A 22,170-nucleotide genomic window follows, 5' to 3' on the forward strand; every position below is an offset into this window, starting at 1 on the left:
CACAGGATCCAAGAAAAAACTATTAAAAAATCAAAACAGCCAGGATGTAATTAGAAATACATCTGCTATTGAAATCAGTTTCTACAAATAAATAGTGTAAATACCATCCATCATGGGCGTGGACAGACCGTAAAACTTTATTAAATTGTTAAGGGATCTCATTCAATGCTTTCAGAATCATTACTTTTTTAAAAATATTTTTTTGTAACAGTTTTTTTATTTATGAAAATAAAACGTTTGGTAAATTGTATAAACTTTAAAACTAACTTTAAAACTTTTTTAACTTTATCTAAAGTTCTTTTAAACAAGTGTTAACATAAACATTATTAAAACTATATATTTTAGCTCAAGTTATTTGCATGAATGATGTATGACTTTTGGCCCATGTTTTACCACCTTACACATTTGTGATTTTTTTTTAAATAAACCACTTTTGATTTATGTATGATTTACAAAATGACTCAGGTCCCCTGTTAGATAGTAAATCACGACACCTGTGCGTTTGCTGTGACATTTCTTATCATCACAAACACAATGCAAAGATTTAGAGTTTTTACAGCAATATCTGAGTTTAAAGAGTTAAATCAAGCAGAAATAGCCATCTAATGTATTAATTGCAGGTCATTATTGAATAGTGATCATGTTAAACATACACTGACTCGTGTCGCCTGTTAGATAGTAAATCACAACGCCTTTGTGTTTGCTGTGACATTTCTTATCATCACAAACACACTGTAAAGATTTAGAGTTTTTACTGCAATACCCGAGTTTAAAGAGTTAAATCAAGCAGAAATAGCTCTGTAATGTATTAATTGCAGGTCATTATTGAATAGTTATTATGTTACACACACACTGACTCAGGTCCTCTCTTAGATAGTAAATCACGACGCCTGTGTGTTTGCTGTGACATTACTTATCATCACAAACACACTAATTTGTTGGTTTAATTTTTTTATAATTTAGTTTTTTTATTTTAAGTATTATTTATCTGAACCACATATAAAATTTGATAAATTCACTGCGTCATCACAAAACACACACAACTACCCAATATTAGAATAAATGTTGTCAATTCTTAAAAATGTTCATTGTATTAATTATTTTTATTTAAATTTTACAGTATATGCACCGCTCCTCTAATGGATTGCCGAGCTGCATCCACGTGTAGTGTGAACGCTCTAGTCTGTTAACATGGGTACAGAAAAAAATATGCCACGCATATGCACCGCAAACAGAGTTGGTGTGAAAAGGGCATAAGCCTTGACCATTTTAACTAGGTAAGTGCAAGAAGACAAAATAGGGAGCCCATTTCATTACTCACGTGCTATATGTATAAACATCTGAAGCACACGCCCCAAAAGCTGTATCTCTGACAGTGCACAAATGCTAAACTGAGCTATCATTCATGCTCTGAAGTGGACACATTAATACAAAATTATAAAAAAATAGGAAGTATCCCAGTAAACATAGTTGGTTATGTCATAGTAGGTTCCGTTAAGTTAACATAAACTGCTGAGAAAAAGTAACGATGCAATGATGAGTATGATCATCCACAGTTTAGCTCACATAGATTTCTGTTGTGCAGAAGAGTTTTGAAAAAATAACTAAGTATTGAGAAATGTGAGCATTGCTATGGTAAAAAACAACAACAACTGTAATTCATGTCTCAAATCAAATAATTCTTCACAAAGGTTTTTCCTAACAAGCACACTTTGTCACTCATAAAAAGTAAAATAAAAAACATTAGGAGCATTACACGCATTAGGAGCATGTTTTTTTGCAAAATGTCTTTACAAAACGTCTCGGGTTATGTATATAACCCTTGTTCCCTGAGAGGGAACGAGCACTGCGTCGAAACGACGAATTTGGGGATGCTCCCTAAGCATCAACGCATCTGAAGTATGAATGAAACTAGTCCAATCCTTATTGGTCCTACGTCATGACGTAGATGTGACGGCATACCCAGAAGCTATAAAGGGGAGCCCGGCGCATTGTAGCATGAATTATCGCGATGAAGCAAAACGCTCTCAGGCGATACGCGGTGTGGCGAAGAGACAGTGCTTGTTCCCTCTCAGAGAACAAGGGTTATATACATAACCCGAGACGTTCCCTATATCGAGTGAACTTCGCACTGCGTCGAAATGACGAATTAGGGGAACAAGTGCCCACTAGGCAACACCAAGGATACGCCTGCCCTATTGTGACCTGGAGGCCAGGCACAATTAGGACTGGAGTACCCTGCCACCGGGGGTCGCAAGGAGGTGTAAGCTGTAGAACCTTATAAATGTGTGCTGAGTAGCCCAACCGGCCGCTTCACAGATGTCCTGCATAGGGACAGAAGGGCCACCGAGGAGGCCATGCTTCTGGTTGAGTGGGCTCTCAAGGCAATAGGTGAAGGCAGATTGCGCACCTGATATGCCAAAGCTATCGCCTGCACAATCCAATTACTGATAGTAGGGGTTGACGCAGGCAGCCCTTTCTTGGGTGAGCCAAAACACACTAACAGCTGGTCTGATTTCCTCCACTGAGCTGACCTTTCCAAATAAATCCTTAGGGCCCGGACGGGGCACAAAAGGAACAATCTCCCTTCTTCCGCTGTCACGTGAGGCGGGGGATGAAAAGCCTGAAGAACCAAGGACCTGACCATACTGGATGGGACCTTAGGCACATAACCTGGTTTAGGGTGCATTATAACCTTAACTCCTCCCGGGGCATACTCCAAGCAGGTTGGCGTAATGGCCAAGGCTTGAAGATCTCCCACTCTCCTGAGAGAGGTGATAGCTAGGAGGAACGCCACTTTAAGCGTGAGATTCTTAGGTTCTGCTGCCTCCAGTGGCTCGAAGGGGGCCTCAGCCAGGCCTTCGAGAACCACTGCCAGATCCCATGTCGGAACTCTGGTACGCACTACAGGCCTCATTCTCCGTGCCCCACGAAGGAAACGTACAACCAAATGGTGCCTACCCAAAGGCCCATCACCTAACGGAGCATGGAAAGCTCCAATAGCTACCACATACACCTTAAGTGTGGATGGGGTAAGCCCTGCAGAGAAACGATTTTGGAGGAACTCCAGTACTGAAGCCACTGGGCAGTTAATTGTGTCTACCTCACGTTCTCTACACCAAGTGACGAAGACATTCCACTTAAGGCTGTACAATCTCCTAGTAGACAGGGCCCTAGAGCTAAGTAGGGTCTCTATAATATCCGCTGGCAATCCCTCCTCTCGGTTCCTGGCCCCCTCAGGGGCCAGACCCAGAGGTTCCATATTTCGGGGCGGGGGTGAAATATTGTGCCCCCTGCCTGCGATAGGAGGTCCCTCCTCAGAGGGACCTGGCACGGGTGATCCGCCAGCAGAGCTATTATGTCTGAGAACCATACTCGAGTTGGCCAACAAGGAGCTACCAGAAGGAGACTGACTCCTTGTTGCTGAACTCTCTTCAGGACCCCTGGGAGCAGAGCGATTGGGGGAAATGCGTACAGACGCAGCCTCTGCAACCATCTGTACCATGGCGTCCAACCCCAACAGGGCTTAAAAATCGTGAGGGAGAACCACAGTGCACAGTGGGATGTCTCTCGATACGCAAACAGATCAACTTCCACTGGGCCGAACCTCCTGCAAATCGCCTCCACTACCTCTGGGTGGAGCAGCCATTCCCCGGGCCTCAGCCCCTGTCTCGACAGTATATCTGCCCCCTGATTCTGTATCCCTGGGATATACATTGCCCTGAGGGATAGCAGTTTCTCTTGTGACCAGCGAATAATGAGATGTGCCAGTTTGCATAGTGGGTGCGATCTCAACCCCCCCGGCGGTTTATGTACGCCACAACTGCCATATTGTCCATACGGACTAGAACGTGGTGTCCACGAAGTTGCGGGAGGAAACTCCTGAGAGCTCTGTAGACCGCCATCATTTCCAGGCAGTTTATGTGACAGGTCGAATGACGGTCCTCCCATGGACCCCTCGCAAAGCGGCCTTCCATGACCGCACCCCAGCCAGTGAGGGAGGCATCTGTTGAAACGTTTTTCCAGCAACATGCTGCTCCCAAGACTGGCCCTTGGGACAGAAACCAAGCTTTCTTCCATATACCTAGAGTCCGAAGGCATTTGCGTGTGACTCTGATCATACGGATTGGGTTCCCTCTGGGGGAAAACCCCTTGGTCTTCAGCCACCACTGTAAGGCCCTCATATGTAGCAGGCAGAACGGAATGACGTTGGACGTGATACTTTGGCCCAGCTTTATCTTTGAGACAATCGCCAGAACGGTATTGATTCGTGCGGGGGATAGTTGCGCCCGCATCGAAACCGAATTCCATATTATTCCCAGAAAACTTGTTTTCTGAGCTGGCGTCAATACGCTCTTTTTCGTGTTGAGCCTCAACCCCAAGCGTTGTGCTAGAACTACATCTCGATGTTGAACTGCCATTTCGAACGACTGGGCCAGTATTAGCCAGTCGTCGATATAATTCAGTACCTGGATGCCCTGAAGTCTCAGTGGAGCCAGAGCTGCATCCATGCATTTGGTGAACGTGCGAGGGGAAAGAGCTAGACCGAAGGGAAGCACTCGATATTGGTACGCTTTGCCCCCGAAAGCGAACCTCAGAAACTTCCTTTGGCAAAGAAGGATGGAGACATGAAAATAGGCGTCTTTTAAATCTATCGTGACGAACCAGTCCTTGGGCTGGATCTGACTCACGATTGTGGGAATGGTCAACATCTTGAACCTGAATCTCCTCAGAGACCGGTTCAGATACCTTAGATCTAAAATCGGCCGAAGCCCTTCATCCTTTTTTGGAACTATAAAGTACCGGCTGTAGAACCCGGCCTCCCTCTCCGACGGCGGGACCCACTCTATGGCTTCCTTTGTCAGCAAGGATTCTACTTCTTGTTCCATTACCCGAATCCGCTCTGGCACCACTGCAGTCCATGTCACCCCATTGAATTTTGGAGGGGGGTGATCGAACTGCAGTCTGTACCCTATTTCTAAAGTACGCAGGACCCATGTGGATATATTCGGAAGGCATTTCCATGCGCCGAGATAATCTAATAAGGGAATCAGCCTCTCGAGGCTGGTCTCGGGTGTTACTTGAGTCTCGTTTTTGATCCCTGAAGCGGATGCCCAGCAGAGATTGAAGTACGATTTTCGGTGTTTGGACATTCGTCCCACCCAGTCGCAGGTTTTTCTTGAGGCGACTGGAGCGTGACGTGTCCATGGGAAAACGATGTGGCCCAAAGCATCTGTGACGGCGGGATTACCACATCGTTTTCCCATCGAGAGCGCCACGCGAGAAACAACCTCAGAAACAACCGGTTGTTCTCGCACGAGGGGGACCACTCTTAGACTTCTTCCCAGCAGCCTTCTTAGCGAGAAGGACGTTCTTTAGATCGCCCTTCCGCACAGAAGCCTGCTGGTGAGAGCGCCTCCTCTGTTGCCAAGCTCCCGGAGGAGGGGCTCTAGAGGCAATGCTCTCTTTTTGCACCTGACGGTGCGAGGAGCTGGCTGACGGCTGAGAGTGCCCACTAGTGGCAGCCTTCCCTGATTTTGGCCGACGAGGAAGGAACTGCCGAAAGGCTGCCGACTGTTTGAGGGGCCCTCCCCCTCATCTAGCTCTTTTAGGAGGTCGGCCTGGTATACCTGCAAGATCGAGAGAGTGTGCAGGGAACTACCAGCCCGACCCGCCGCCATTTAAGCCCTGCCCACCAACGCCAATGTGTCCCTGCACGGCTTGGTGGGCAGTACCGGGGCTTTTAGGGATGATGCTGATTCGGGTGATAGATAGCTCACGAGAGCATCTTCCACCCGCAGCATCGTCCCGTAGCCGGCCTCGCGCGCACCGACAATATTGGCATAATCCAATACGGGGGGGGGGTTGGAAATGCGCACGGAGTATGGTCTGTTCCAAGATCTGCACAACTCATTGTGCAGGTCTGGAAAAAACGGCAAGCCCCGGCGAGGTAACTGAGCCCGGCGTGAGAGAAACCGATCGTCCAGCCTGCTTGATGGCTGAACTTCCTGTCTCTCTTGTGGCCAATCGATATTTAATTAGGCCAACGGCACGAGTCAGTACCTCAATAAGCTCCTCATGGGCGGGTGGATATGGTGATTCTGACATATATGCGGCTCCACCCGCCTCGATGTTGATCTCTTCCGGATCCTCGGACCCGGAGAGGATCAACATCGGGTTCTCCACCCCGGGGGAAGAAGCCGCTTCGCGGGCTTCCCCACGAGGTGGGAGAACCTTTGAACTGTCAGAGGAAGATTGAGAAAGTGCCTCGGCAGTCTCAATCTCCGCTGACAAGTCCAGCTGTGAGCCCCATGATCTGCGACACCGGGCCGCCACGGGCCCAGAACCACAGGGCTCACATGGTTGGCCGGCCTCATCGAAGACCGCAACTGAGACCTCAGTACCCTGAGCGTCAGCAGCTCGCAATGACTGCAGGCGGCTCCCTCGAGAGCCGCCTGAGCATGCTGAACGCCCAGGCACTGTACCCAAAGAGAGTGCGTGTCCGGATGCACACACCTCTTGAACTCTGTATTAGACATCGTCTAGTAGGTCTCTTTACTGATATATATATATATATATATATATATATATATATATATATATATATATATATATATATATAATATGGGACAGACAACAATAAATAGACAGACAGTGTTTCAAACACACACAGAGCGTTATGCTGAAGAGCGATAACTGATGCTACAATGCGCCGGGCTCCCCTTTAGAGCTTCCGGGTATGCCGTCACATCTACGTCATGATGTAAGACCAATAAGGATTGGACTAGTTTCATTCATACTTCAGATGCGTTGATGCTTAGGGAGCATCCCCAAATTCGTCGTTTCGACGCAGTGCGAAGTTCCCTCGATATAGGGAACAAGAATGACACTATCTACTGTTTATGTTCCATGATCCATGATTCAATTACTCTACAAAATTATTCCTATAGGTTTCCCCCTTTGACGACATTGAAAGACTAATACTTGTGTGGGTGCATTATATATATATATTTTTATATATATATATATATATATATATATATATATATATATATATATATATATATATATATTTTATATATATATATATTGAGGACAATACAGTGTTATATTACAACTACTGACAGACCGTCCTGAAAAGCACTGTTTATTTCATTTGGATCATATCATTTGTATTTATTTGTACTTTCACTTGTAATGTGTTTGGGCTAGTGGTTTTAGATTTGCTCTTGAAATTGGAATAGAGAATAGTGAATATTATAAGTCACTGGCCATTGACATTTGTGGCGAATGGTTAATTTTAGTCCCTGTATAGAGTTTAGGCAGTGGTTTTGTCTAAGTGAAAGAGAGTCATGTAGTTAAAAGATGTAGTAATATAATATTGAAATATATTACAAATCTAAATAATAAAATAATATCAAAACAAGATGTAGCCAAACATACATAGTAGGGGTGGGAAAAAAGCTTGATGCAATTCTTTATCTATCGATTCAGAATCGATTCTCAAAAATTCAGAATCAATTCTGTCAGGGGCGTAGCCATCTTTTCAGGAGTGAGGGGAACAGAAATGTTGTAATACCAATTATTATTATTTTTTTGGACCTATATAATTTATCGCATCTCTTGCTTTTAATTTGGTAAGATATCAAATACACTGCTGAACAATAACCTCTAATAAACCCGTTAGAGGTTAAACCCGTCTTCGGCGCAATAATTCCGATCTTTCATGTATTCATACTCTTGTGTAATCGACACACCATCCCATCATTTATTTCCAAATAAATCTGTCTCTTCCGTTATACCCTGAAATTTTGAATATTCCAATCTAATATGATTTCTGACCTGTAAGGTTGCCAGAATAATAATCTTACACGATGTGTTAATAGGCCAGAGGAGAACTGGCACCCCGACTGAGTCTGGTTTCTCCCAAGGTTTATTTTTTTCCATCATGCCCTGATGGAGTTTTGGTTCCTTGCCACTGTCGCCTTTGGCTTGGCTTGCTCAGTTGGGGACACTAAAAATATGATTAAAGTTATTCAACTTATTATACAAATAAAATGTATGAATTAGGTGTTATTTAATTCTATAAACTTAAATACTGATCTGCCAACATTGTTGCTATATGATAAATTAAACTAAGCTGATAACATTACTGTTTTCTCCAGTACGACTGTACAGCCAAATCTAATTTTGTCGCAATATTATCCTGTTTGACACTGTGAAGCTGCTTTGACACAATCGTGATTGTAAAAGCGCTATATAAATAAAGTTGATTGATTGATTGATTGAATATCTATAATATTTTTCTCCTATATTTTATGCCAATTTTATGAATGCTACAAACATTTGTGCATTAAAGGACAACTCCGGTGAGAAATGAACCTAGGGGTAATTAACAGATGGTTACAGAGTAGATCGCTCTCTGGGATGCGTTTTCATGGAAATCGAATGTAAAGAGTTTTATCTTTAAAAACATATTAGCTTATAACACTAGTCTATGGGGCACAGAGTAGTGAAATTAAATCGCTAGTTAATACCACTAACAAGGCTAAAAATAGCCTCACACTAACACAGTAGCATAATGAGGGTCCCAACATGCAAACCGAAGCATTGAGAACTTTGTAAGAGTACAAACAGTTTAATAAGAAGACACTTTATAAACAGAGCGCATTTCGCGTTCACGAACAGGCGCCATCTTGGAAAACAGTCTCGACTCATCGAGCGACGAGAGCTCTGCTAAGTGATGAACTGTGACTTGGAATCTCATATGGTCCGTTGTTTCCGGAAGAAAACACTGAACACAACAGAGAAAATAAATAAATAAAAATAAAAATGTCCATGTTATTACATTTCACAAACTTAATTCCTATCGACCAGCTCACTTAGAACAGCGCTCATAGATCGATTCATCAAGACTGTTTTTCGAGACGGACAACTCCGTGAACGCGTAAGGCACTATGTTTACAACGTATCTTCTTATTAAACTGTTTGTACTCTTACAAAGTTCTCAATGCTTCGGTTTGCATGTAGGGACCCTGATTATGCTACCGTGTTAGTGTGAGGCTATTTTGAGCCTTGTTAGTGGTATTAACTAGCGATTTAATTTTACCACCCTGTGTCTACCCTGTGCCCCATAGACAAGCGCTATAAGCTAATCTGTTTTTAGAGATAAAACTCTTTACTTTCGATTTTCAAGAAAACGCATCCCAGAGAACGATCTACTCGCTGACCATCTGTTAATTACCCCTAGGTTCATTTCTCACCGGAGTTGTCCTTTAAGTATATATATATATATATATATATATATATATATATATATATATATATATATATATATATATATATATATATATATATATATCTGTCTTTAGCGTCCCTGTTAACTTGCCCGCCGCCGCGCAAGGTAACGTTGGTTCCAATCCCGCTCGGAGCGGGTCGACTAGGATCGGTCAGACCCAGTAAAAGTGTGGGGGACGAAAAAACATTTTATTAAAAGTGATGGGGACACGTCCCCCGCGTCCCCCGCGTAATCTACGCCCATGGATTCTGTGTTCAATTCAAACTGCCACTTCACCACTGTAAGCACGCGGTCACTAGACAAACAGAAAAAAAACGTTGGTATGCTTACCGTTCGCAAAGCCCAACCCTTTTAGTTACTGTTGCCATTTTCGACACGCCATGGGCTTCTCACGCCACATACATGTTCTCACGTAGAGAAAATACATTGCGGAGCAAAGACGATAATGACAACACGCCGACAGACAGGACAGAGCAAGTTACTTTCGATATGAAACGAAGTCTAAAATTTTAAATGTTGTCTTTTTTAAAGAAATGTAAACCACAAATAGTGTTTTGTGGGGCTCTTTTTAATTAGTCATGATCACTAGCGCTAGCCTAGAAATCTAGACGCACCCTAGCGGCAGCAAATTTAATCTGCCCACAAGTGTCGTCTAGGAACTCTCAATACCCTTCTGAGCTGTATTCCCCTCACTCTGGACGGGCCAATCACATCGTGTATAGAGTTGGCGGGCGGGGCCATAATGACAATGGCCGAGTTGCGTTTGCGGGCTTCTAGTAAACACAGAAACTGGCAAACGGCGGCGGTCTATCGAATCAGCTTTCACCGCGGCTCTGGAAGACTTGGAGTTAAGCTTTTCTCTGAAAAAAGAAAAAAGAATGGCACTGAAGTCATTCTTAAAAAGGGAAGATGTGTTCGGAGTTTAGCCGAACGGATACGGTGAATGTTTAATCTATCAACAAGCTCTGTTTCACCTTCGTTGCTCTGGTTGGTGGTAGCACTATCCTATCGCGTGCAGAGGGAGTTTGAAAGACAACCGTTTATCCCGCCCCTCGGATTGAGCCCTGTCTATGGTGAGTTTCCAGACCAAACATCTTGATGTGGGTCTGGCTTGTCAGGGTACACTAGCGCCTCAGCTAAACCTGCTCGTGAACCAATTATCTCTTCTTTCTAGTACGTTGATAAGCATAAAACATGAATAAACATTAAAATAAATGTTTTTTCAACCAAGGAAAGACATTAGTACACAGCGTTTTCAAGTTCAAGTCCACCAACGTTAATCTCTCCTGACTGCTTTGTCAGACAAACTGGCAGATTCGGCGATATGATTAGTCAGATCACCTGTCAATCAAACTCGCGATGAAGGTTGAATTTGAAGATAAAATGGACAAACTACGACCTGCTTACCTGGCGTTGCTTTTAAATGTGCTATATAAATCAAATTTGACTTGACTTGAAATAATTTTTTTTGGTGAAAAGACATTTATAAAATGTTCTAAAAAACTGAAAAATAGTCACACTTAGTTGTAAATTTAGAACTGTTTATTCTTAATGATTGTTATTTTCCAATTGTATGGCTTACCATGTTTCATTCAGAGCTTGTTAATCCTGATATTACTTTGTTAATAAAATAAAAATATTGAAAGACTGTAAAAGACACTTTTCAATACAACATATTTTAGTATTATGGCAAATCCATACTCCTATACCAAGATGGCAGCAAGTCTTTTGTGTCTGTCTGTGTTTTACTGTTTTCAAAGGTTTTTTTATAACATTTTTTAACCTCCTGAATATGGCAGTCACTATTTTTTATTATAAGACAAAAAAGTGAATTGTGGATGTTCTTGAAATTGTGGACTGCAGCCTCCTGTTGCTAACAGGCATAAGCTTGTGCCTGCTGCATTCGCCTGGAGATAACAGGCCTAAGCATGCTGCATTATCCTGGAGCTAACAGGCCTGAGCCAGCTGCATTCTTCTGGGCCTGAGCCTGCTGCATTCTCCTAAACCTGACACTGCTGCATTTTCCTGGGCCTGACACTGCTGCATTCTCCTAGGCCTGACACTGCTGCATTCTCCTGGGCCTGAGCTTGCTGCAGTCTCCTGGGCCTGAGCCTGCTGCCTTCTACTGGGCCTGAGCTTCCTGCCTTCTCCTTGGCCTGAGCCTGCTGCCTTCTCCTCGGCCTAAGGCTGCTGCCTTCTCCTGGGCCTGAGCCTGATGCCTGCTGCCTTCTCCTGGGCCTGAGCCTGATGCCTGCTGCCTTCTCCTGGGCCTGAGCCTGATGCCTGCTGCCTGCTGCCTTCTCCTGAACCTAAGCCTGCTGCCTTCTCCTGGGCCTGAGCCTGCTGCATTCTCCTGGGCCTGAGCCTGCTGCATTCTCTGGGGCCTGAGCCTGCTGCATTCTCCTGGCCCTGAGCCTGCTGCATTCTCCTGGGGCTCTTCACTTCTCTTATGTGCTAAAAGTAGAGGATGATGGCATTAATTACTACATTTATATGCCTTTTGGGATCTTGGAACAAGTAAATTGACCTAAGTTTCTGACAATCACATGGTCTATGGGTTTCCTGATTTCAGGTTTTCCTGATTTTCATCGGCCAGGTTGAGCCAGAGATGCCACTCCTGGACCACCAAAGTGGACATCGCCTGGCCAATAGTACGGGCGGCGGATTTCTCCCGGAGGAGCTCTGGGCCAGGACTACCCTCGTGCATGTCCATGAATGCCTGTGCTTGATGCACCTGAAGCAACGACATGGCATGCAGGGTGGACTCGGCCTGGCCACAAGACCTATAGGCCTTCGCGGTCAGACCAGAAGAGAACCTACAAGCCCTGGACGGGAGCTTCGGGTCCCCGCGCCAGCTGGAGGCGGACGTCGGACACAGTTGCATCACGACGGCCCGCTCCACCGGCGGAAGACCCTCATACCCCCTGGCCTGCCCTCCATCAAGGGTCGCCCACGGGCACGGTGTTTTCCACGATCTAGTCAGCTCCTCAAGCACCTCCGGGAAGAAAGGCACCTGGGCGGGACGCTGAGAACCAACGTGGCCCACCCTGAGAAACCAATCATCCAACCTAGAAGGTTCGGGACACTGTGGAGGGTTCCACTCAAGCCCGACCTTTTCAGCGGCCCGGGAAAGCATAGCCATCAACTCCGGGTCCGACTCGACCGTTGCCACTCTCCCAGAGGGAGGCAGTACAGCCGAATCTTCATCCCCAGAGGACTGAAACTCCCCCTCCGATGCAGCGATTGACATATGTTCGTCTGCGGTTGCCCCAAAAGACACCGTCGGCCGCGCATGTGGGGGGCCGATGGGGTCTCCCGGAAGCACCACTGGTTGCGGCGCTTGTGAGGGATTAGGGTCCCGCGGAGGCTCACTCGATGGGTTTGCCCTAACCGTGATCCTCAGGTCACCTCGGCCATCCATCAAAGTAGGTCTATTCTGCTGGGCAGGAATAGACCTAGATCGAGCTATGGGTAGGGTGACTCCACCTTCCCGGAGGTAGGCGAGTCTCGACCTAAGCACAGAAATAGTCATGTTCCCGCGGTGAGAATACGAACTATCCACAAACGCGGCCTCAGCGTGCTCTAAGCCCAGGCACGCGATACAGCGCTTGTCAGCAGGCGACAGGGAACGACTGCATCCAGAAACGCACGGGTGGAAAGACATCCTGAAAAGGACAGCACGTCACCCGTGTAGCTCTTTTGTGAGGAAAACATGCTCTTTTAGGTGTTGAAGTACCCAGGGATCGACCGCGGCAGAAATAACAGGTTTTGTGTGCAGCCTGTTCACTGCTCTCACCAGAAAAAGGAACACGCCCACCGAACCAACTGTGTGTGGTGTGTGTGTTGTGTAAAGTGCAATTTGCTCAGTTTGCTGTGAAAACAACAGCTCTCTCAGCAGCAGTGAGATCGAGGTCGCGCTGTCTTGTGCTGTCTGGCCAACACAAGAGCAATTTCCCCTGGCACACGCTTTCTCTCTCTCTCTCTCGCTAGATAGCAGGCAGTCAGATGCTTCATCAACGCCGTTCGGCTCCGAAGTGAATGACAACGGTGCGTAGTGATCGCTTCCGCTTTATACCCACGCATATGCAAAGCACGCACGCCAATGTTCATTGGCCCATTTTCTAAATCTCGAAGCTGATAGTAGCTCCCAGAAGTGATCCCAATTTGTCGGTCTAAGTCCGACCTATGTCGAACATGACCGACTGAAAGGGAACTAAGGTTATTTAATGACCTTTTCAGTTTACCTGTGTTTCCTACATCTCTTTTAGTGGCTTCCTTCAGAAATGCTGGAATCTTGGGAGCTTCCCCTCTGTTGTAGAGGGGTTAATTTGTCCCTCCTAAAATCACAGAACATTTGTTCAGTATGTTAACTACATTTTTTCGTAAACCATGTAAGTGACGTTGTCTATTAACAGCACACACGTTTACACGTTTGTTAAATTAATTAGTCACCTTCCAATGACCCATTCAACTGCCAGCAAAAAGACTTTACAAAACTATCAAAACCTCTCATTTACACATACATATGGGATTAAAGGCCTAAGCTTTAATAAACAAGAGCTTAAGTCTATAGAGTTAGCTTTATTAAATTACCTGTTCTGAAAACGGTTGATGTGCTAACAGGCTTTTTAGACGATTTGCAAACATTGATTCATTTAAAATCTTTGATCAAGTAAGTTAAGGTCCCATACAAATCCAAATGGCATACATTAGATAATACTTGCAATAATGCAATTATCTAGAAAGTTATGAAGACCAGTCAACCACAACGTCGCTACAAAGTTCTGGGATAAACGCATGTCCTCTTTTGAGGATGTACTGTAACGTAGGTTCGTGTGGGTGTAGGAAGGAAGAAGATGGGGTTGGTGAGACTGGAACTGCACACTTTATTGTTCAAAAAACTCTCAAAACATAAAGGACGTACAAGGGCGCTTTCACTATCATAGACTCAAAACTCCGTAGAAAACTTTTCTCTGGTAATCAGCTTCAGTTCACTCAGTACATGGCCGCCGCCACAGCAGCAGCAGTCCCAGTCCTGGGCCGCTTCTCAATATGCGTACTTGTCTGTACTTGTGTTCTCGTGGACTTGTGAAATGTCATCAGTCGGTGTCCAAGTACTGTTCCAATTCAAAGTTCACATCTAGCCATGCAGGCTTCAGTTAAAATCCTTGGATGTGTCCTTGACCGCCCCTTTTATTAAGGCTGCATTGAGAGGAGACATCCCAGAGTGCATCTCGCACCGACCAGCAAAGCGTCAATAGCGGATGAGAAACCTTGCGTAATTTAAAAATACTACTGTTCATGTGTCAAAAAATGTAGTTCTGTCAGGTCTATTAAGTCAAGAACAAAATAAAAATGAATTTTTGAATAAATTGTAATTCAAGTTGATAATTCCGAAATGAATGTTTTGGCGGTATGGCTTTGTTCAGGGAGTCCTCTAAACTTAGCAGCAGGATAGCAGCAGCATTAGGGAACGCTCGCACAGTTTAGGGCTGTGAGAGTTGAACTATTTCCCCTATGAACAGAGCAGCAACGATGACAAAGTAAAATGCCACGTTATACACGACATGGAGGCGCTGGGGAGGTGGTGGGCAGCAAAGAGCTAGCAACAGCAGTTTAGGAATGAACTGAATCTTTTTGAAGATGCGCGCTGTTTATATAGTGGCCATTAGCAGCGAGGGGAGTTTGAACAGCTGATGCACTGATGCAAAACAGCGGAGCAGAAACGGCTGATGAGACCAAGTAGCATTAGCAGCATCTTGACTACCTAGCCTGCCAGAACTGATGCTTACACTCGATTTCTGTCAGGACTATTAAGTCAAGAACAAAATAAAAATGAATTTTTGAATAAATGGCAATTCAAGTTGATAATTCTGAATTGAATGTTTTGGAGGTATGGCTCTGTTCAGGGAGTCAGTCAGTAGTGACAGCAGCAGCATTAGGGAACGCTCGCACAGTATAGGGCTGTGAGAGCTGAACTATTCCCCCAAACAAACCACACCTGGCAACCCTCTTGAGATAAAACAAGAGGATGGATTAGACAATTAAACACTTAAAATAGTGTGGTTCTAATAGATGAGTCTCCTGCATTCATGAGCACCATGAATTTAACAGAGAGTCAGGGTACAGTGACCGCATTAGAGGATGCTCACATGATTGACAAAAGAGCTGAATCATTTCCCCCAAACAAACAGCAACCTCCTGTGAAAATAAAAGAAAATGAAATTTAAGCAACTGTTAGCACATCCATAGGCAAGTGTCACTAAAGCAGAAGCACGTGTAAGGTTAGCAGATGAGGCACAATGTTTTATTTAGAAAACGAATCAGGGGACTGAGTTTTTTTTTTTTTTCACTTTAAGACTATAAGCTATAAAAATATATTTAATACAAGCCTGTTCCCAATTTTAACATACTATAGTTATAGTAGCCTAAAGCTCTAAGACAAGCATTCCCAGATTCAAATATGTTTGAGAGCAAATGCACGTTTCAATTTAGAACCTATAGTTTTAAAGAACAGATAATTAGTTGAGAACAGATAATATCCATAAGCCTATAATTTAATTGAAATGACTAGTCGCTGAATCAACATGGATGCGATGTCATTACGTTGCCAATGACCTGACGCTTTAGAAATGTTAAAAGACTTAGTGAAGACAATTAGATATGAATGGAGAGTGAGTTGCCAGCTGTAACTCGTGATTGATGTCCTTCATGTGACGAGTGCAGATCTCATCTGAATTTTTGGTTTTTTTGTCAGTCACATACCTTATTAGGCTAACTTCAGCGAGTCCATGACAAGACGCAGTGATGTTAACAAATCGGGCAGCTTGTGATCAATGGGTGTGCTTACATGCGCATTCACTGCATGAAAAGTGGGATTTTCGTCAGTAAGCGGCACTGTAGATTGTCGTGGAAGATCAGGTTTACGACTGTACACGGCAGTTTGCAGGCGACACCGAAAACTGCCGTGAATTGTCAGAAATTGACGTGGGCCTTGCTTGGCAGTTGTCCCCCCCTAGACCCCCCTTCCCTTAACTCCAGGGGAGGCTTTAACATGTAAATGAACATGCTGTGAGCTATACAAATGCAAATCGGGGTAGCAGGAGTTTTAACCCATGTGACATTTTTCTAAAAGGTATTAACTTCCTTCTAAGAAAATCTCTTAGATAGATCAGGCTCAGTATAGCCTAATTGTAAAATCTTAGACTTAAGCTTGAATTTATATATTTGATGAAAGTATTCTAGATTATTTATTGTGTGTCATTTGCAATCAGTCCCCGTGAATTCAGTGCGACTCGCAATTTTGACCAATCACCGCAACTTTTACCAATCATTGCGGTCTCCTGCTAATAAGCGGCGTCATACATCAGCAAACTTTATATATCATATATCATTGCCTGTCAAAATTAACGTGTTAACGCAAATTAATTTTAACGGCACTACACATATATATATATATATATATATATATATATATATATATATATATATATATATATATATATATGTGTGTGTGTGTGTGTGTGTGTGTGTGTGTATATATATATATATATATATATACAGGGGTTGACATTAACTTTTTTGCTCACCGGCCACTGTGGCTAGTGGTTTTCCAAAGTTACTAGCCACTCAGCATTTTCACTGGCCACAATTTTGCTGTTTGGAAATTACATTGTATATGTTTAAAGTTGACTTTGGCATATATAAATTACTTGATTTTGAATCATTTTACTTTATTTAGAAGATTTAAAACCCTTTCAAACTTTCAAATGCAGAATGACCCCCCAAATCTTGTATATCAGCTGGGATGTACAGGTGGGCAAGGGGTGGGCAATATAATAGATTATAATAGAATATAATAGGCTAATATGAGAAAGGTAATATGACAGGCTATGAGTTATTTTAGTTAGGATATATATATATATATATATATATATATATATATATATATATATATATATATATATATATATATATATATATATATATATATATAATTTAAAAAATACCCTAAGCAAATTACAAAAACAATAGTTATTAAAAATAAAACAAAAATTCCGATACTAATACGACACAATGTAATTTATTGAATGTAATTGTCATTGGATACGACTTTCATCGAAAAGAATGTAACAAAATGTGGGCGTGGTCTGTGTTGTGAAATGAAACCACATTAAAAATCCCCTTAAACTGCGTTTGAAACATACAGCAAAGCAGCGACAGAGGAAAACACAGAGCCTGATATTATGCAAACATTTACCAATAATGTGGAAAGCGTTTTAAATCTGTTCAGTGGAAAATCCGCTGTGACGAATCTGTCCTCGTCTAACATCTGCTGTAAATCCAGGTAAAACTAGCTGCGTGCACGCGCCCGTCCCCAGATAACATGATCCCCAGTTGATCCGTAACACCGGCTGGAAGAAACAGCTGAATGCAATCATTGGGCTATCTCGTCAGCTTGCTGCCGATTTTAACGAGCAGTTAACTTTAGTAATCTCCAGTTTGCTGTCCATAGACGATAGGTTGCTTGCTTTGGAGTCGAAAAACTGTGTGGAAGATACTAACTTTAAGAAGAGAAGACGAGTGCCTAAGAGAAGACCAGTCCTAAGATTGCGGTAAGACTGTTATCTAAGCTAAAGTAACCTAAAGCAAAGCTTTTTAAGTAGCACAAGCTGAAATTAGCCTTGTAAAAGAACAAATGTAAGTTGCTTTATAAAAGTGTTTTCTTTTTCTGGTCATTTTACAGGAAGCAGCACGCCGTCTTCACAACTTCGTCATAACACTCATTTAATTGTTTTCCAGCTGCATGTAAGACAAAGAGACAGTACGCAGGAGGTACAAACATCCAGTTCTTGCATCGCACGCAGAAGCTGTGAAGAGTTCAGCTCGGAGTCGATTGAGAAGAAAGAGGGTAAGATTTATTAGATTAGATCCGTTTTTGGTCAGTGTGACTATTTTTCAGGTGCATTTTACGCAGTACATCGCGCAATACTGATTGTCTTTATTGTTTGTTTTTACAGCTGCTACAAGCAAGAAAGAGTGTGTTAGCTGAGGATGAGGTGGGCCTTTGGAAGTGCGCTACCATAGACCTGATGTCTGATGAGGAAGACGGCATCGTTGGTGCGGTGTCTGGATGGACTGTTTGACCCGCCAGGAGCTCGCAGAGCTCTGTGCCACGCTGCAATCGAGATAAGAGGCGATTCCAAAGAACAGGGCAACGCACGACAGACGTCTGAAAAATGGACTTAAAACAGACAGAATGGCGCTAGTTACCTACAGCTCTGAAGCGGAAAACAGAGACTTCATGGTGCTGTAGGATTTTGGGCTTCTCGTGAGCTTCCTATTGTTGTGTGGGCAGATCTCAAACGTTTTGCATTTGGTTGTGTGTTTGTGTTTGTTCTAATAAAGCTCTTTCTTTGAATAAACTGCACGTCCCTGGTATATTTTCCTTTCCTCAATAAATGAATGTCCTTGATGGTTATAATAGCGTAATCCATAGGATAACAATGACATGAATATAAAACATAATAGCATATCACATGAATATGAATGTATACAATTAAAAAATAATATGCAAATCATAATTTTATATATATGTGTGTGTAAAATTATTATAATTTGGGGGTTTAAATTTATTAATTTATTACCCAGGTTGACCAATAGTAACAGATCTGCCAACCAATCACGAGTGATATTTCTTGTTTCAATGTAGTAGTTTCAACCAATACTGAGTGAGGAAATTCAAGCCATTCCGGCAAGGCGCCGCCCAGAGCTGCTATTCATATGCTAATTAGAGCCATTAGCGCCGGCGCCAGCATGCCTCCGCAAGCTCCACATACGTCATGGTTCGTTTCCGTCAATATGTGGCACAGACGAACGCGACGTTCACAGGCTGTAAACTGACGTTAATTGTCGAAAATCAGGGAGATTTCCGGCCGTTTACGGGGACGAAAATCCCACTTTTCATGCAGTGATTCTTAGCTGACATTGAACATGGTCATCTAAACATGCTACCGGTTTCCTTTTATCGGAGTAAGGTCATAGACGGCGTAAGCATTACCCAGTCGGGACAGGTAGTTTTCTCTTAACCCTGATTTCGCACGGCATGTAACGCATTACCTATTTCTGTCGGCTTATTGAAGTGTGCATGTGAGATACGTGACAAACGCATACTTAGAGCAGACTCTGCATGCAGCATGAAAGAATTAAAGGCTACCCCGTTTATTAATAGTCATGTAAAGCGGTTTACTACATTGTCAGTTTGCTGTTGTATGTAAACAGGGAAATTTATCATTTTATTTCAATAAGCTATATTTGTGAGATATCAGCTTGCATGTAGACACATTCAAGTCGCGAATGCACGTTCAAGGAAATAAATGAGGTGAATCGTGTGGTGCGAATTCTGCTTGCTAAAATCCCACTTACGCAATTCCTTGCAAGATGATTCAGTTTGCATGCAATTATTTCAGTTCCTAGTTATAGTAGCCTAATAGCATTTGATTAGAATTGTGCAGCAATATACCAAAGTTGTATGTAACTTTAGAAACGGTCCATAGATCCACGGATATCAAATGACGATGTCAAGCCAGCTTTACTTCAGTTAATTTCACCTGTAGTAAGTCTGGCCAGTAGGAATGTACTACAAACTTTGAAACGTAAAAAAGCCTTTTGGTGAGTTACTGTGAATTTGCAGACGGTCCCTAAAGCAGCCTCAGCGGATACTTTACCACGTTAAATTAGGTACTGCTCCTTTAAGGTGGAACGTACTCTCCTCTCACTCGCTGATGAGAGGGTAGTCCGTAGTAAATGAAGCGTGAGCTGTGAACGTCGCATGGATGTGTTCTAAATTTCTGTTACTCTTTGCCATTTGTTTTTCTGTTTAGTAACGCAGTTGTCAGTGGAGTGTTTAACTGCCCCATGCCGAGGGATTTACGGTGATAATAGTAGCAAATTATATAATTTACGGTAGTTGCAAATTATATCATTAATTAGGTGGCGCTGCTCAGCGGTAGACACGCACGGCGGAGCTTTGTTTGTTTGGTTAATGTTTTGTTTGTTACTATCCATCATTTCTGTTTGTTAATTACGTGCCAGTGTCTAGTCCACACGACCACACATTTCGTTTGTCTCGAATATAAACATCAGCAATCGGATGCAAACAATGGATTACATGATTTACCTGGAACTCTGTCTGGCGATCAACCTCTCTCTACTCCTGACAAACGCCGAGCCATCCAGGATAACCAATGGCAGACTTCATCTACTTCAGCTGGGCCTAAGAACACAGCTGCAGTGGATACCTCCAATAGACTTTCCTTTGGAATGCTTACGTCCAACTGAACAGTGACTTGTCAGGATCAAGAGGAAGCGTGGGTTGAGAGGAGGAATTAAACGCTGAGTTCGGGCAAGGGGATCTAAACCACCACTACCAACAATAGTTCTCTCTAATGTGATATCGCTAAGGAACAAGATAGATGAACTTCATGCCTCTACGCAATATCTGTATGAATACAGAGATAGTTGTCTGCTATGTTTCAGTGAGACTTGGTTAAATTGAACAGTGACCGATGACAGCCTTTCCCTACCTGGCTTTGGCACACCGTTAAGACTTGACAGAGAACGACAAGCCACCGGGAAATCGATTGGTAGAGGACTTTGCATGTACATTAACACCAAGTGGTGTAAACATCATATAATCAGACACACCTTCAATTCCCCACACGTATAACTCCTGTCGGTTTCCGTTAGACCCACATATCTACCACGAGAGTTTGGGCAACTATTTGTGTCTTTAATTTATTGTTGTTTGTGCTTAAATGTTCAATGTGGCTCCACTGAGTGCAAGGCAAATTCCCCTCGGGGCAATAAAGGTTCATTCTTTCTATAAACCCCCTTTGAAAGTCTGAGTTTGCTTCACTTGGCTAGAAACCATTCAAGCCAGCTATCCGGTCTCTCTGTGTGAAGCGTGTAATATGACATACAATATTAATCACAATAAAGAAAACATTGTCATTTTTAATAAAAATTCGCTTTGGCATGAATGTGCATGATTCATTGTGAACTGCTCTGAACTGAAGCATTGATGTGCGAGCCTGTAGAATGCTCAGATCTGAAACGTGAGGCTCACATATCAGCTGGTTCCAACTAGTGGCTGATCGTTTAGTGTAATATGTGCTTTGTATTGGCATCTTTTAGTGATTTAGCTTTACCTGCAAGTAACATTATATTTATAGTTCATCACCACAGCAACCTTGTGCGGGTCCATGATGAACGCAATTGTCGCATGTGAAAAGTATCTGTCTGTCCCAAGCAGAGGCGGCAATTGCAAGAAAGATTGATGCCTGTAACAATTATGTAAAATAATTTTCTATTTCTGTTGTAGATTCCCTCTTGCAAGTCTGCGGTATGCAGTTTTTACACTCTCCGAGGGTGACTGTCATCATTTTTTATTTATTTATGTTCTAAAACAACCAGCTGTTAACACAACGGTACCTTAATTAGAGAACAATGATTAGACTTTAGAAGACGGAAACGCAATTGTGAATCGTAGCAAACTCAATAACATTGAGGAAAAGATTAAACGTAGCTCCGTTTGATATGTGAATAAGAAGGCAAATCGAATGATTTCCTTTTAGAGTAGTATCTTCATGATGAATAAATACGGCGACCGCACAAATATAGTGATTATAGCATGGAAAAAACAACATGATACTTATCCTGAATGCAAAGCAGCATGCAGGAGAAGCAGCAGCAAAAAGCTAGCAACCGCAGTTTAGGAGCGAGCTGAGAAAATGCAGCTCCAAAACAATATGATACTTATCCTGAATGCAAAGTAGCGTGCAGGAGAAGCAGAAAAGAGTTAGCAACAGCAG

General features: G+C 43.1%; 1 protein-coding gene and 1 long non-coding RNA gene across 3 annotated transcripts in view; both read left to right on the forward strand.

Moving 5' to 3' along the window:
* The window catches only part of LOC137073264 (radixin-like), a 666,127-nt gene that overhangs the window by 261,176 nt on the left and 382,781 nt on the right, over positions 1-22,170 (forward strand). The gene's annotated exons all lie outside the window — the stretch shown is intronic.
* LOC137074011 (uncharacterized) lies at positions 17,373-18,701 on the forward strand. 2 transcript variants are annotated; one of them, XR_010904852.1, is made up of 3 exons: positions 17,373-17,913; positions 18,045-18,209; positions 18,319-18,701. It is a non-coding gene; the product is annotated as an uncharacterized lncRNA (long non-coding RNA). The 2 variants fall into 2 exon arrangements; XR_010904853.1 differs by having other exon boundaries at positions 18,101-18,209.

The sequence above is a fragment of the Pseudorasbora parva genome, chromosome 4 (assembly GCF_024679245.1).
Source record: "Pseudorasbora parva isolate DD20220531a chromosome 4, ASM2467924v1, whole genome shotgun sequence".
Taxonomy (NCBI): domain Eukaryota; kingdom Metazoa; phylum Chordata; class Actinopteri; order Cypriniformes; family Gobionidae; genus Pseudorasbora; species Pseudorasbora parva.